The sequence below is a fragment of the Canis aureus genome, chromosome 13 (assembly GCF_053574225.1).
Source record: "Canis aureus isolate CA01 chromosome 13, VMU_Caureus_v.1.0, whole genome shotgun sequence".
In the NCBI taxonomy this organism is placed as follows: Eukaryota; Metazoa; Chordata; class Mammalia; order Carnivora; family Canidae; genus Canis; species Canis aureus.
Window position 1 is genome coordinate 49,154,751 of NC_135623.1, and position 12,499 is coordinate 49,167,249.

Sequence of the window (12,499 nt, forward strand, 5' to 3'; positions counted from 1 at the left end):
TTTGAATTTTGAGAGTTCTTTACATATTCTGAGGATAAGTCCTTTATTGGATATGTGATTTGCAAATACTTTCCCCCAGGTTGTGGCTTATCTTTTAATTTTCTTAACAATGAATTTTGCAAAGAAAAAATTTTAATTTTGATGTCAAATTCATTCATTTTTTTCCTTTTGTGGATCATGCTGTTGACCTAATCCAAGGTCAGGATGAGTGTCCCCTCTGTTTTCTTCTGAGACTTTTGCAGTTTTATATTTTATATTGACATTTTGAGTTAATTTTTGTACATGGCATGTGTTATATGTCAAAGTTCATTTTTTAGCATGTGGACAACCAGTTGTTCCGGGACTATTTGTTGAGAAGATGGTCCTTTCTGCGGAACTGATTTTTTTCTTTAAAATTTCATTCCAGGGGTGCCTAGATGGCTCAGTTAGTTAAGCAGCTCAGGACCTTTGGCTCAGGTCATGATCCCAGGGTCCCAGGATTGAGCCCCTGCATCTGGCTCCCAGCTCATTGGGGAGCCTGCTTCTCCCTCATCCTCTGGCCCTCCCCACCACTGGTGGGTTCTCTGTCTCTCATGTGTGCTCTTTCTCAAATAAATAAATAAGTAAATAAATAAATAATATTTTATAAATAAATAAAATTTCATTCCAATTTCAGAGTGTCCAAAGGAACACTTGAAATCTGTCAAGGAATTGGAGTCTAGAGGACTGTGTGTTCCAAAGAAAGCAGAGAGAGCTCAATAGAAGTTTTGAATTTTCTCTCATGCTTTCTATAAGGATTATAGCTCTGGACAGCCATCAGTGGCTAAAAGGTGAGCTGTATCATCAAATAAAGATTCCATGATGTTCTCCAAGTAGCACCAGGCTTAAAGAGGCAAGACAATGGCTAACACATCATGACAAAATTTCATCTAAGCATTTCCCCAAATTCAAATCTTATCTTGGCACAATATTCTGGAGTACTTTACCTGTGCTCTGAAACCCAAGAAAGCCAACAACCTCTTTCTCAAAGACCTGTAATAACTCTGCTTCCTGGTTGTCACAGTTTACAATCAATTTTTATGCTTATTACAATACCTTGTATACTCATGAGAATAAGCAGTGGCATTAAGAGAAGCAGAGACTAAAAATGCACCCTTGATGAAAAGATGAAGTTTAGTGGTTAGAATTTTTGCTTACAAAAATAGATTAGAATTTAGATTATAAAAATAATTTAGATTATTTTAAAAATTCAGTGTAGTCTGAAAAACTAAAATTGAATTTTGTCACATTTACATGTTCATTCCTGTTTTTGTGACATTTTGTCAATCAGCCCAGGAGCTGGAAACTGACTTCTTTATCTTAAAATTAAAAAAAAAAAAAAAAAAAAAAGTTAATTTGCTATAAGTAACAATTTGTCTTGAAAACCCAAAGTTTATTTTAAAATTAAGTTGATCCCTCTTCACTGTGGTCCTTCAAAGGAACTTCTAAACTTCACATTTGACTGGAGGCAGCAGTCAGCAAACAGGAATAATAACCTGAGGAAACCAGCAGCATGCCAGACAGCGCTTGCGAAGGAAGCAGGAAAAGCGAGTGTCAAAGCACCCCAGAGCTCCCTCATGCCCGAGTGTTATGAGAGCTTGTCGCCAGTGATCTTGGGAAACTCTTCAAGGGGAATTTGGTTCAAGTCTTTAATTCATTGTAAAGAACCAGCTACGACATCCCTTTTATTTTTCCCAGGCCGTACACATGCACTTGCCTGCTCCCCTTCTTCTCTTGCATCCGGGAGTCAATCAAGTCAAAGCAGATGTTACTTAGGACTCTTCGGATATTGATTTCAGGTACTTTTCATCCTCTTATGATTCTAGATCATATGCATTCAGCTAACTCTCTGAGATGGTGATGTAAGCTTAGAATAGTCTCTGGCCACATGCTCCCCCATCCCCACTCCGCGAAGGAAGGTCCATCTAGCACCATGGGAGAGAGTGAGGGGAAGGGCAAAAGGGTCTGAGACTGAATCCCTGATGCCAGCTCTTTCCTGGGCATTCCCATTAGTCAAACCAATCAATTCCCCTTTTTTCCTTAAATTGCTTTGAAATGACATTCAGTTTCTTGCAAACAAGAGTCCTTACAAATGCATTCCTTAGGGCCAGAATCGTGTACACATATGCGGAGAGGTTTGCAGGGCCAGGTAATAATGACAGCCATCATTTATTGCACACTTAATTTGCACCCAGCTCTATGCTGACCAGGTCCATCATTTCCTTTAATTCTTACACTTTTCAGGTGGATATATTACCATCTCCAGGCTTCACATGAGAAAAATGTGGCTCAGAGAGGTTCAATAAGTTGCTCAAAGTCACAGCTAACTAAATGGCACAGCAGGGATTCGAAATGAGGGCTCCCTGACTTCAAAGCCCATGCTCTTTAATCACAGGGTGCTAGAGGTCTTGAAGGGCCAATCTGGCTACCCCAGGAAGCAGGAGAGTCAGGTTCCAACTAACAGATGGCTCTGTGTGCTGATGGAGCATCAGTCAAGTTTGGTCTGCTTGCCCCTCACTGTTCAGTTCCTGTGACTGCTGAGATCTTGCCAGAATCAGAGAGTGCTGACTAATCTGAGAAGGTGGCTCATCTTTTCCCTGTCCAGCATGTTGCTAACTCGAAAATCCCTTTACGACAGAACAAGAGGCTTCAGGAAACAGATCATGGCACACCTAATTGGGAGGCTCAGCAGCGGGGAGTCAAGAAGAGAAATTCCTGAGGCTGATTCTCAGAGAGAACTTTCTGAGCAGCTTTCAGAATATAAGGCCAGAGTGGAGCCCTTGAAAAGTGTGTACTTCCTAGAGAAAGCCTGTTTTATTAAATTTTTTAAAAATATGAAATTTTTACTCTCTCAGCTAACTTGGGAATCTGGGGGCTCAGTTGTTGAGTGTCTGCCTTCGGCTCAGGGCATGATCCGGGGGTCCTGGGATCGAGTCCCACATTGGGCTCCCCGCAGGGAGCCTGCTTCTCCCTCTGCCTCGGTATCTGCCTCTCTCTGTGTCTCTCAGGAATAAATAAAATCCTTTTCAAAAATGAAAGGATAAAGATTTGGCACACCTGATTGGCATCCTCTCCCTTGTTATAGTCTCATCTCATGACTGATGGTGGCATTTTCCATGTAAACTGCTGTGAATTAGCGTTTCTGGTACTTGCAGTCAGAAGCATTCTAACAGATGAGGTGCTCGTGAAGAGTTCGCAGCCCAGAGATATGAGTTGATTGTGTGGGCTTGGCAGAAGGACCAGAGTTGCAGAGAAAGCTGATGGAGGAAGTCAGGGCCATGTGCTGCAGGAACGGCTGGGGGATGTCCTAAGACCCCAGAGAATAAAAGGCAGGGATCTGGGCCCAAGAGAAGCAGGAACGTCTGGGCAGAGCCTGGGAGAGCACCTTGTGGGTTAACATGGTTCCTGCACGTGAGGAAACAGCTTCTTGCCTCTGAACTTTGGTTGGTGCATTCCCTTCTGCCTCGACCACCCTTCCTCCGCCCTGCCCCTTTCTCCCCAGTAAACCGTGGACTCCATGAAAGACTCAATTCAGGCATTACCTCCTCCAGGAGGTCTTACCTGATTACCCTGCTGGGTGCCCCCCTGACCCCCATCCCCATCCCTACCCCTGCCCTCAGAACACTGTTCTAATATTAGGGGTGTGCCTGTTGCGTCCACTGTGGCTTGCCCACCTCTGTGTGCCTCAACAAATGGGTGTGGATTGAATGAGTGAGAGAGGAAGAAAAGGAGAGGCTCTAGTTCTGTTCTTGAGTTCCAGGAAGAAAGGGGGCAGCATATCATTACTCAGGAAAAAGGCTAGGAGGGGAGGCTGTCCATTCCAGGAACAAAAGTCAAGGGCTCTGGTCTTTTTATCAGCCTTTTTCTAACCATCAAAATAAGAAGCCCCAGGTACCATGTCCCCTGCACCTTTGTAAGCTCAGTGACTTCTGCACTGTGGTTTCTCTGCAGCAGTATGTAGCCAAGCCTTTGCCATTAAAGAGCCCGTGGGGTTGTCCTCAAGACAGGAAGATAGAGCCTTGTAGCCAGTGTTGGAGAGAGGAGTTGCCTAGGCAAGGCTCTAGGTTGGTGGCACCTTCAAAGAGCAGAGGAGGGAGGGCTGAGGTCCTGCGGCCCATGAAGAAAAGGAGAGTGTGGAGAATTGGTCTGGACCTGAGAAGTGTCCGTTAAGTTTTAAAAATGGGCCCCTGAAGACCTTAAACAGGGTGCTGTTTTACCAGATGCCAAAGAGTTCAGGCCTGTGGCCAAATCTGGAAAGAATGTTTTAAGACCTGGCAGTGGCTAAGCAACTTAGCTCTGCCTTGGAAGCAAAGGCAAACGTGAAGACTCCAGAGTAATATTCTAAAAATCAGAGCCCCTAAATTTTATTCTATACATGCCAACTCTAATCAGTTGGTATGGACTTTCAATATGGCTAAACTGAGAAAGAATCTAAAGCCATCACCAGAGTTGGTTAAAAACAAAACAAAACAAAACAAAAACCCAGAAAAGTAAAAAAAAAAAAAAAAGGGAGAGCTCTGATTAATCCTGTCTGCTATGGGTTTAGGTAAGGAGGACTAGGAAAGAACTTGGAAATCTGAATGAAAGATAAAAGAGGGGGCTTCTAAAAAAAAAAAAAAAAAAAAGAAGAGGGGGCTTCTTTTTTAAAAATTTAATTTATTAATTTGAGAGAGAGAGGGAGTTAGCACAAGCTGTGGGGAGAGGCAGCTGAGGGGAGAGGCAGAGGGAGAAGTAGAAGCTGACTCCCTGCTAAGCACTTAGGAAGCCTGACATGGGCTCAATCCCAGGCCACAGGGGACTCGACCTCAGGACCCCAGGATTATAATCTGAACCAACGGCAGACACCAAATCACTAAGCCACCCAGGTGCCCCAAGGGGGGCTCCTTAAAGATATTATTGAATGAATTACATCTAGCAGAGCATGTACCTGAGTGGAAATGCCATGGACTTTGTCATTAGAAAGAGCTGAGTTTCAATCCTGATTCTGCCCCATTTCTTAGCCATGTAAGCCTGGGCAATTTACAAAACCCAATGAGTAACAAGGGACTCTGCTGCAGATTTAACAACAGGTAACTCTTACATAGCGGTTTCTGTGTGCTAGGTATTGTTTTATGACCTTTCCTCACAACAACCCATGAAGTTACTATCCCTGATTTACCAGGGAGGAAGCTAAAAGTTCAGAAGGGTGATACAATTCATGAGGGGCAGAGATTCCCACCCAGGCAGTCTGGCTCTGAGTTCACATTCTTAGCCACCATAATATATACTGTAGCCAACCCCTTTCCATTGCTGATTGCAATCCCTTATGTTATGGGTCAAGCAACCAACATAAGCTCTGTGATTCAACTGTATTCTGTAAGACTCGCACCTGCATAGAACATTTTCTTTTTTAAAGATTTTATTTATTTATTCATGAGAGACAGAGAGAGAGAGGCAGAGACACAGGCAGAGGTAGGAGCAGGCTCCATGCAGGGAGCCTGACGTGGGACTCAATCCCAGGTCCCTGTGTTCACACCCCGGACTGAAGGCAGCGCTAAACCACGGAGCCACCCAGACTGCCCCCTGCATAGAACACTTTTGTAGAGCACTTCACCTTAACCGTGTGAGCTACAGAGTCATGAACAGGACAGGAGCATGAACTCACCTGATGAAAGGAGAAAGAAGGACAAAATCAGGACTCAGGAATTCGGTCTTTAATGAAACATCTCTGGCCTTTTTATTTTGCTCTAGCATGAAAGGTTTACTCAAGAGCCATCACAATACACAGAACAGTGAAGCCAGATGAGGGAGTCTTCAGCTTGTGGAGGACTCGTTCTTTCTCCCATGCTGGAATGAAGCATTCTTTCACAAAATGGTTTCAGAGCAGGTGCCAACAAGCTATGGCCCCTGCCTCAAATCCTGCCCATTTCTTCTACATAAAGTTTTATTAGAATGTAGCCAGGTTTATTCTTTGATGTTTGGTCTATGTAGTGTCACACTACAACAGCAGATCTGAGTAGATGCAAAACAGACCTGATGGCTCACACAGCCACCTTTTTAGCCGTTTGCAGAAAAACTGCTGATCCTGGCTCTCCACTCGAGGCCGGACTTTCTACATATCAATATGGCACAGGTGATCATCTCATGCCCTGACCTAGGGAAGGAAGAACACCATGGCCCCTTGGGTGTTTGCTATGGGAGATGTGAAATAGGATGTCTATAAGAGAAACCAAAAGGAAACAAATGTGGCCAGAATAGCATACTGCGAAGTGCGCTCTAAGGAATGTTAACCAATGTTTTGTGATAAAACGGTTCCAGGGTCAACTGGGAACTTCTCTGGTAAACAACCTTAAGCAGATTTCTCTACTGCGGGACTTCTCAGGACATTTAAAATGCCATTATGCTTGAGATTTCTCAGAGGCTGATATGGTTCACAGAATGTATTTTCCTCATGGAGCTATGTTCTTCAGAACATTCTTTGGGAAATGTTGAAATAAAAGAAGTATTTAGAATTATGCTTCCTGGGAGCTAGAAATGAAAACTATGTGAACTGTGGCTTCATAAGCATGTCTTTCTCTCAGCAAGGAAAGAGAATGAAGAAGAAATAAAAAGATCCAGGGTGAGAAAAAAGAAAGAGAGAGATAGAGATAGAGAGAGAGAGAGAGAGAGAGAGAGAAAGAAAGAAAGAAAGAAAGAAAGAAAGAAAGAAAGAAAGAAAGTGTTTGAAGGGAAGAAGGAAGGAAGCAGAGCCCTGGAGAAACACTGTATGAGGATATGAAGAACATCTGGGTGATGGCACCATCAGAGGGAACAGTGTGTCAAACGCTGGGTACCACCCAACGCAGAATGTGTGGCCACTGCCAACATCACTATGGTCATCATCAGCACTACCAGAGAAGCTAACCTTCCCTGGGGTCTCGCCACTCTGTAGATTCTGTGAATGTCCTTTACACCTACAATGTCACTTAATTACCTTTTTACAGATGAGGAAACAGAGGCACAGACAAGTAAGTAGTCAGAGTCAAAGCTTATAAAGTTTGTAAGTGGCAACGCATAGATGCAACTCTGTGATACGGGCCCAGAGCCCACGTTCCCGCCGTGGCACAGCATTGCTCTGCTTGCACCTCACTTGCCTGGGGCTGCAAGCCCACCAGGCAACACAAGAAGGATTCTGTACAGAAATGTGACACGAAGCCATTTGGAGGAAAAGACAAAATAAGCCAACCCCTGTCACGTTGGATAACCGACCACGCAGGGAGCCAAACAGCTAGAGGACTGATTTCTTCCCCCCATAGGACAGCCAGATGTTTCGATAATATCATGTTTTCTTCCTCTTTCTCTTTCTACTCGTGTTAACTATTCCTTCTTAACTCTTATCATAAGTTATCTATCAGGCTTATCCAAAGTACTACATTTGCTCATAAAGTGAATATAAGATAGTTTTTGAATGTTACAAAAGCATTTTCAAACCAAACACTATAACTACTGTATAAGCCTCATTTAGATTCCCACAACTACCAATTTATTTTTATTTTTATTTTTTTTAGGATGACGGCCCACATAACAGCTTCCTTTGACAGATTCTGAAAACATGAATCACAGCTCAAGTAAATCTTTTGTGGCTCAGAAACATACCTGCATTTAAATACTAGCATTATCCAGGTCCTAGCTAACCACTGACTTCCATGCCTAAAATATGATGAACATAGTAAATCACACTGGGCAGGGGAGTTAAACCCAGGTCTGGAAAAGCAGTCCAGTCCAGCATGTGAAAAATTTGCACAGAGTATCCTGGATTTGCTCCAATGGCAAAAAAAAAGAAAGAAAGAAAAAAAGAAAGATGGTTGCCTCGGCCTGGGCCAAGACTGCAAAACATTGACTGGGAGCTCCTGAAGGCGAAGCTGGTGTGGGACAGTCTGCCTCTGCTCCTCGAGCCTATAGCAAACCAAAGGGCCAGGGCAGGGGCCCAGGTCAATGCAAAGACCACCACGCTGCTCACCCATGTCCGTTTACCTGGTGCAGGTGAAGGCAGGGCTGTGAGCTCCTCTGTCCGGAAGAGCCGTGTGGCAGTGTGATCCTGGCCTCCTAGCCTCCCCGGCGGCCTGGGCTGCTGCCCTGCACGCTGCTTCCGCGGCTTCTAAGGTCCCATTGGAGAGCCCCATGGGTTGGGGAGCCCCACCGCTAGGATCGCATTTCCAAGAGGGTGTGCCTCCCCTGCCCCCGACCCGCCCTCCCCCCCCCCTTTCCGCCTTTGCTTGCGTTGACTTTGGAGAGGCTCCGGTTTCTTCCACTCCTGCGCTGGCTGCTGGGGTGAGGCGGCCCCTGAAACCACTTCCAGATGTGCCCGCAGGCTGGCTGGCTCGGCCAGACTTCCTCTCACATCCTCCTCTGGCAGTCTGGGTGCAAATCAGCTCAAAAACAAGGCAGCTCTGGAGGAAAGGATTCAAAGCTGGAGAAGAGCAAATGCTTGGAGGGTGAATTTCCACCACACATTGGGTCTAAGTAAACTTTGGAAAAGCAGAAATGGAAAAATTAAGTTCATACTGATTTTAAGAATCTCATCATAGCCACTAGTTTCTCCTCAAATCTCCCAGTCATTAAAATGCTGTGGTCCCCAAATTAAAGCCCAGATAACAGCTGTCGTCTCATTTCACCAAGGCAATGATAACAATAGAATTTTTAAGGTGGTTTTGAGCCAGAACATGAAAAGGAATCAGGCAGGGAATGAACCCCACCCAGCTCTGGGCTGTTCTGTTTCTGCTATTGATTCTCAGAAACCCAGGAAATGGTGCCAGCACATTGCCTGGGATCATGGAATTTATTTCTGTAACCTCTCTCTTAACTCCTATAAGGAAATGAGGATCCCTCTGCTCACTGGCTCTTTCTAAAGTGGTGTTTCCCAATAGAAATATAATGCAGGCCACTCTGTAATCTTAAATTTTCTAGTAGTCATTTTAAGATAAGTACAAAGATAAGTACCTAGCTGGCTCTGTCAGAAGAGCATTCAGGTTATGAGTTTGAGCCCCACATAGGGTACAGAGATTACTGAAATAAATAAATAGATAAATTTTTAAAGAGCGAGGGGGAGAGAGGGAGAGAAGGAGAGGAAGAGAGAGAGAGAGAGAGAGAGAGAGAGAATAACTCTGCACCAGGCACTGGGCTGAGCATTAAATTAAAAAAAAAAGGTCTAAAGAGGTAAAATTAATTTTAATGATATATTTTACTTAACCCAATATATACAATATATTATTTCAACATGGAATTAATACAAAATATTATAACAAGATATTTTACATTCTTTTTTTGTATTAAGTCTGAAATCTGGTGTGTGTCTTACATTTGTGGCACATCTCAATTCAAACACTAAATTTCATCAGAAACAACTGGTATGTATTTATATTTCATATAATTTACAGATTAACAATTAGGCTCACATACTCAGGTTGTTCCAAGCATACTTAAAAGCTTTCCAATAACTGAATCAAGTATCAGTTTTTCAACCTAAATTCGTTAACATGAAGTACAATTTAAAAGTCAGTTCCTGGGCAGCCCGGGTGGCTCAGCAGTTTAGCACTGCCTTCAGCCCAGGGCATGATCCTGGAGTCCCAGGATTGAGTCCCCCATCAGCCTCCCTGCATGGAGCCTGCTTCTCCTTCTGCCTGTGTCTTTGAGCCTCTCTCTCTCTCTCTCACACAAATAAATAAAATCTTAAAAAAATAAAATAAAAAGTCAGTTCCTTGGTTGCACTAGTCACCTATTACATGCAGAGCAGCAGCATGAGTAGTGGCCACTGTACTGGACGGTGCAGCTCTAAAGGGTTTATTGGGTTGATTGTTTTTTTCAGACTTGAACTTGGAGAGTGGGAATGTCTGAATACCTTCCCTTTGTACAGGACTTTGAACACTGACAAAGCATCTTCACATTTTCTATTTCATTTTCTTCTCATAACATTCCCATAAGGTAGGCTGAACAGAGATGTTGTTCACCAATTTGCAGATCAGCAAATTGAGGTCTTGGGCATGTTAAAGTCCTAAGTTCCAAAGTAAGATGGTGGATAAAGCCAGGACTGGAATTCCTGTCAGTAGGTCTCTCATCCTTTTCTCTCTTGAGGCACATGATTCAAATATGAGGATTTTTGGCTGCAACTCTAAGGGTTAAACTGCATTCAGGGCTTTCGCATTCTTCACTTGGCCAGCCTTCAGCATCCAGTCAGGGTGCAGATGGAGTTGTCTGTTGCCCTGGTGGTGTTCCCTCACATACTCCTATCCTAAGGCCCTCATACGATCCAGCAAGAATGCCGTTTTTCTTTGGAGCAGGCTTGATATTATGCTATTCTTCTTTTCTCTTTACTTCCAGGAGGTGTGCTGTATCTTAAAGCACAACTTTACTCAACGTTTGAGCTAACAGACATGGTTGTGAAGTATTCATCTTTGGTTGCAGCAGGCGCACCTGACACATGGATAGCATGCAGGAAGTGAGAAGGTCCAGCAGCAGCACAGACAACTGTACCCTGAGCACTCCTGCTCCAGTACTCATGGCCCTCACGTGAGCAAAAATATCACCACTTCTTGGCTCAGGGCTTGCTGCTACCCTTCCAGAATCATGTGCTATCAGGAGTGGCAGGACGGTCAGTCAGATATGTCCCAAAGTATCATTGAGGGAAAGCCCTCAAGCTGACCCCTGTCTACTCCAGTTTCCTCCAAAGGCTGGGGCTCCCCTCCCACCACCTTTGCATCTCTCATCCACCTAGCAGAATGCCTGACCCAGTGTGAGACCCAGTAACTAAGTAGGTTCAGAGAGGATGACAACCAAAGTACTCCAGAGGGGGGCTCACAACTGAAATGGTTCTGTTGTTTTCATAGACTCTGCTTGCTATTCATATTGGCTTCCATCTGGACCTAAATCTCTCTGCTCACTGTTCTTTGTACACTTTCTCTTTGATGCCCTACTGTCTCCAACTGGGGATTCTCTCTCCTTTATTTCTAGTGGACCATGTCCTGAGGATGTAAGAGGCTTATTACCTATGACCTAGATTTCTGCATTGTGGGCACATGTATCCTTTTCTGGGGAAGAAAAGAGGAGAAAAGAAAGAGACAGGTTTTAAGGGATACTCCGGTAAGTGCAGTGGCTGCCAGCATGGGCTCTGGGGATGGACAGACCCAACTGTTAGCTCAGACGTTATACTGAACACATCACTCAGAATCTCACCTGTGGTTTCCTCAGCTGTAGTGTCAGGAGCCTCCTAGTGAGCACTGAGTAAGGGCTCAATACATGGAAGTCATCACAGTCATCCCTCCTTGTCTTCCGGGAGTCTGCTCCCAGACGCCCAGGGGGTGCATGAAACCATGGAGAGTTCCAAAAATCTATGTATACTATTGTTTTTGCTATACATATATACCTACAGTAAGGGGTGATCTATGCATTAGGCACAGAAATTAACAACCATAATGATAAAGTTGAACAATTATAACAATATACTGTAAGAAAAGCTATGTGAATGTAGTTTCTCTCTCTCTCAAAAGATCTCATTGTACTGTTCTCACCCTTCTTGTGATGATGTGAGATGACAAAATGCCTGCGTGATGACATGAAGTGCACAAAGTGACACGAATGACGCCGGCATTATGACGCAGTGTTCGGCTACATCGTCTTCTGACCATCCATCGTCAGAAGGCAGATATTCCACTTCCTGACTATGGCTGACCAAGGGTAACAGAATCCTCAGAAGCGAAACTGCCAATAAGGGGGGGGGGGGGACTACTGTATTTTTACTGTTGGATGAAGACAACCCTCTTCAAGGTATAAACTAGAAAAAGGAATTTTTTTTAAAAATTTTTATTTATTTATTTATTTATGATAGTCACAGAGAAAGAGAGAGGCAGAGACACAGGCAGAGGGAGAAGCAGGCTCCATGCACTGGGAACCCGATGTGGGATTCGATCCCGGGTCTCCGGGATCGTGCCCTGGGCCAAAGGCAGGCGCCAAACCGCTGCCCCACCCAGGGATCCCTAGGAAAAGGAATTATAACAGTAAGTTATTTGTAACTTTTTCTTGAAAAGTCCAAAAGAGTGATATGATGTTGCGAATGCCACCAGTAGCCTACTTAATAACCCTCTCTGCTTCCTCCTTTGAAATAGAAACACTCTTTAGTGTGGGAGCAGCAATTGCCCAGTTAAAAACACTTACCTCCTCAGACATCCTGCATCTAGGGTGGCACATGAGCAGAAAGAAGTCAGCCATCTGTGACTTCCTAAAAAGCTATTGTGTTCCTGGCAAAGAGCCGTTAGGGGCTTCTTGCCATTTCTTCCTGTCTGAAATCCAACCTTGATGCCTGGAGGTGCACTCTCCATCTTGCAGCTCTGGAGATAAAAGGTCCACACTGTACTTCTGCATATGGCCACACCAGCCATGCACAGATTAGTGTTGAACTGTCAGGGTCCTGGCAGGATACAGATGGCTCACTCCAGAAGGTTAATGGTGGAGACTCTGAAAAAAGGCACTA

At 44.2% G+C, this 12,499-nt stretch overlaps 1 protein-coding gene across 7 annotated transcripts in view; it reads right to left on the reverse strand.

Moving 5' to 3' along the window:
- The window catches only part of GLT8D2 (glycosyltransferase 8 domain containing 2), a 38,663-nt gene extending 26,167 nt beyond the window's left edge, over nt 1-12,496 (reverse strand). The window contains exons 1-3 of one of the 7 annotated variants that reach the window (XM_077846142.1): nt 11,541-11,766; nt 8,257-8,426; nt 8,011-8,134 (exon numbers count right to left, since the gene is read on the reverse strand). The gene's annotated coding sequence lies outside the window, so the exon portion shown is untranslated. Of the gene's footprint in view, nt 1-8,010; nt 8,135-8,256; nt 8,427-8,976; nt 8,996-11,205; nt 11,410-11,540; nt 11,767-12,183 lie in introns of those variants that run through there. The other 6 variants (XM_077846137.1, XM_077846136.1, XM_077846141.1 and 3 more) reach the window with 6 other exon arrangements.
- Between the last annotated feature and the right edge of the window lie 3 nt (nt 12,497-12,499).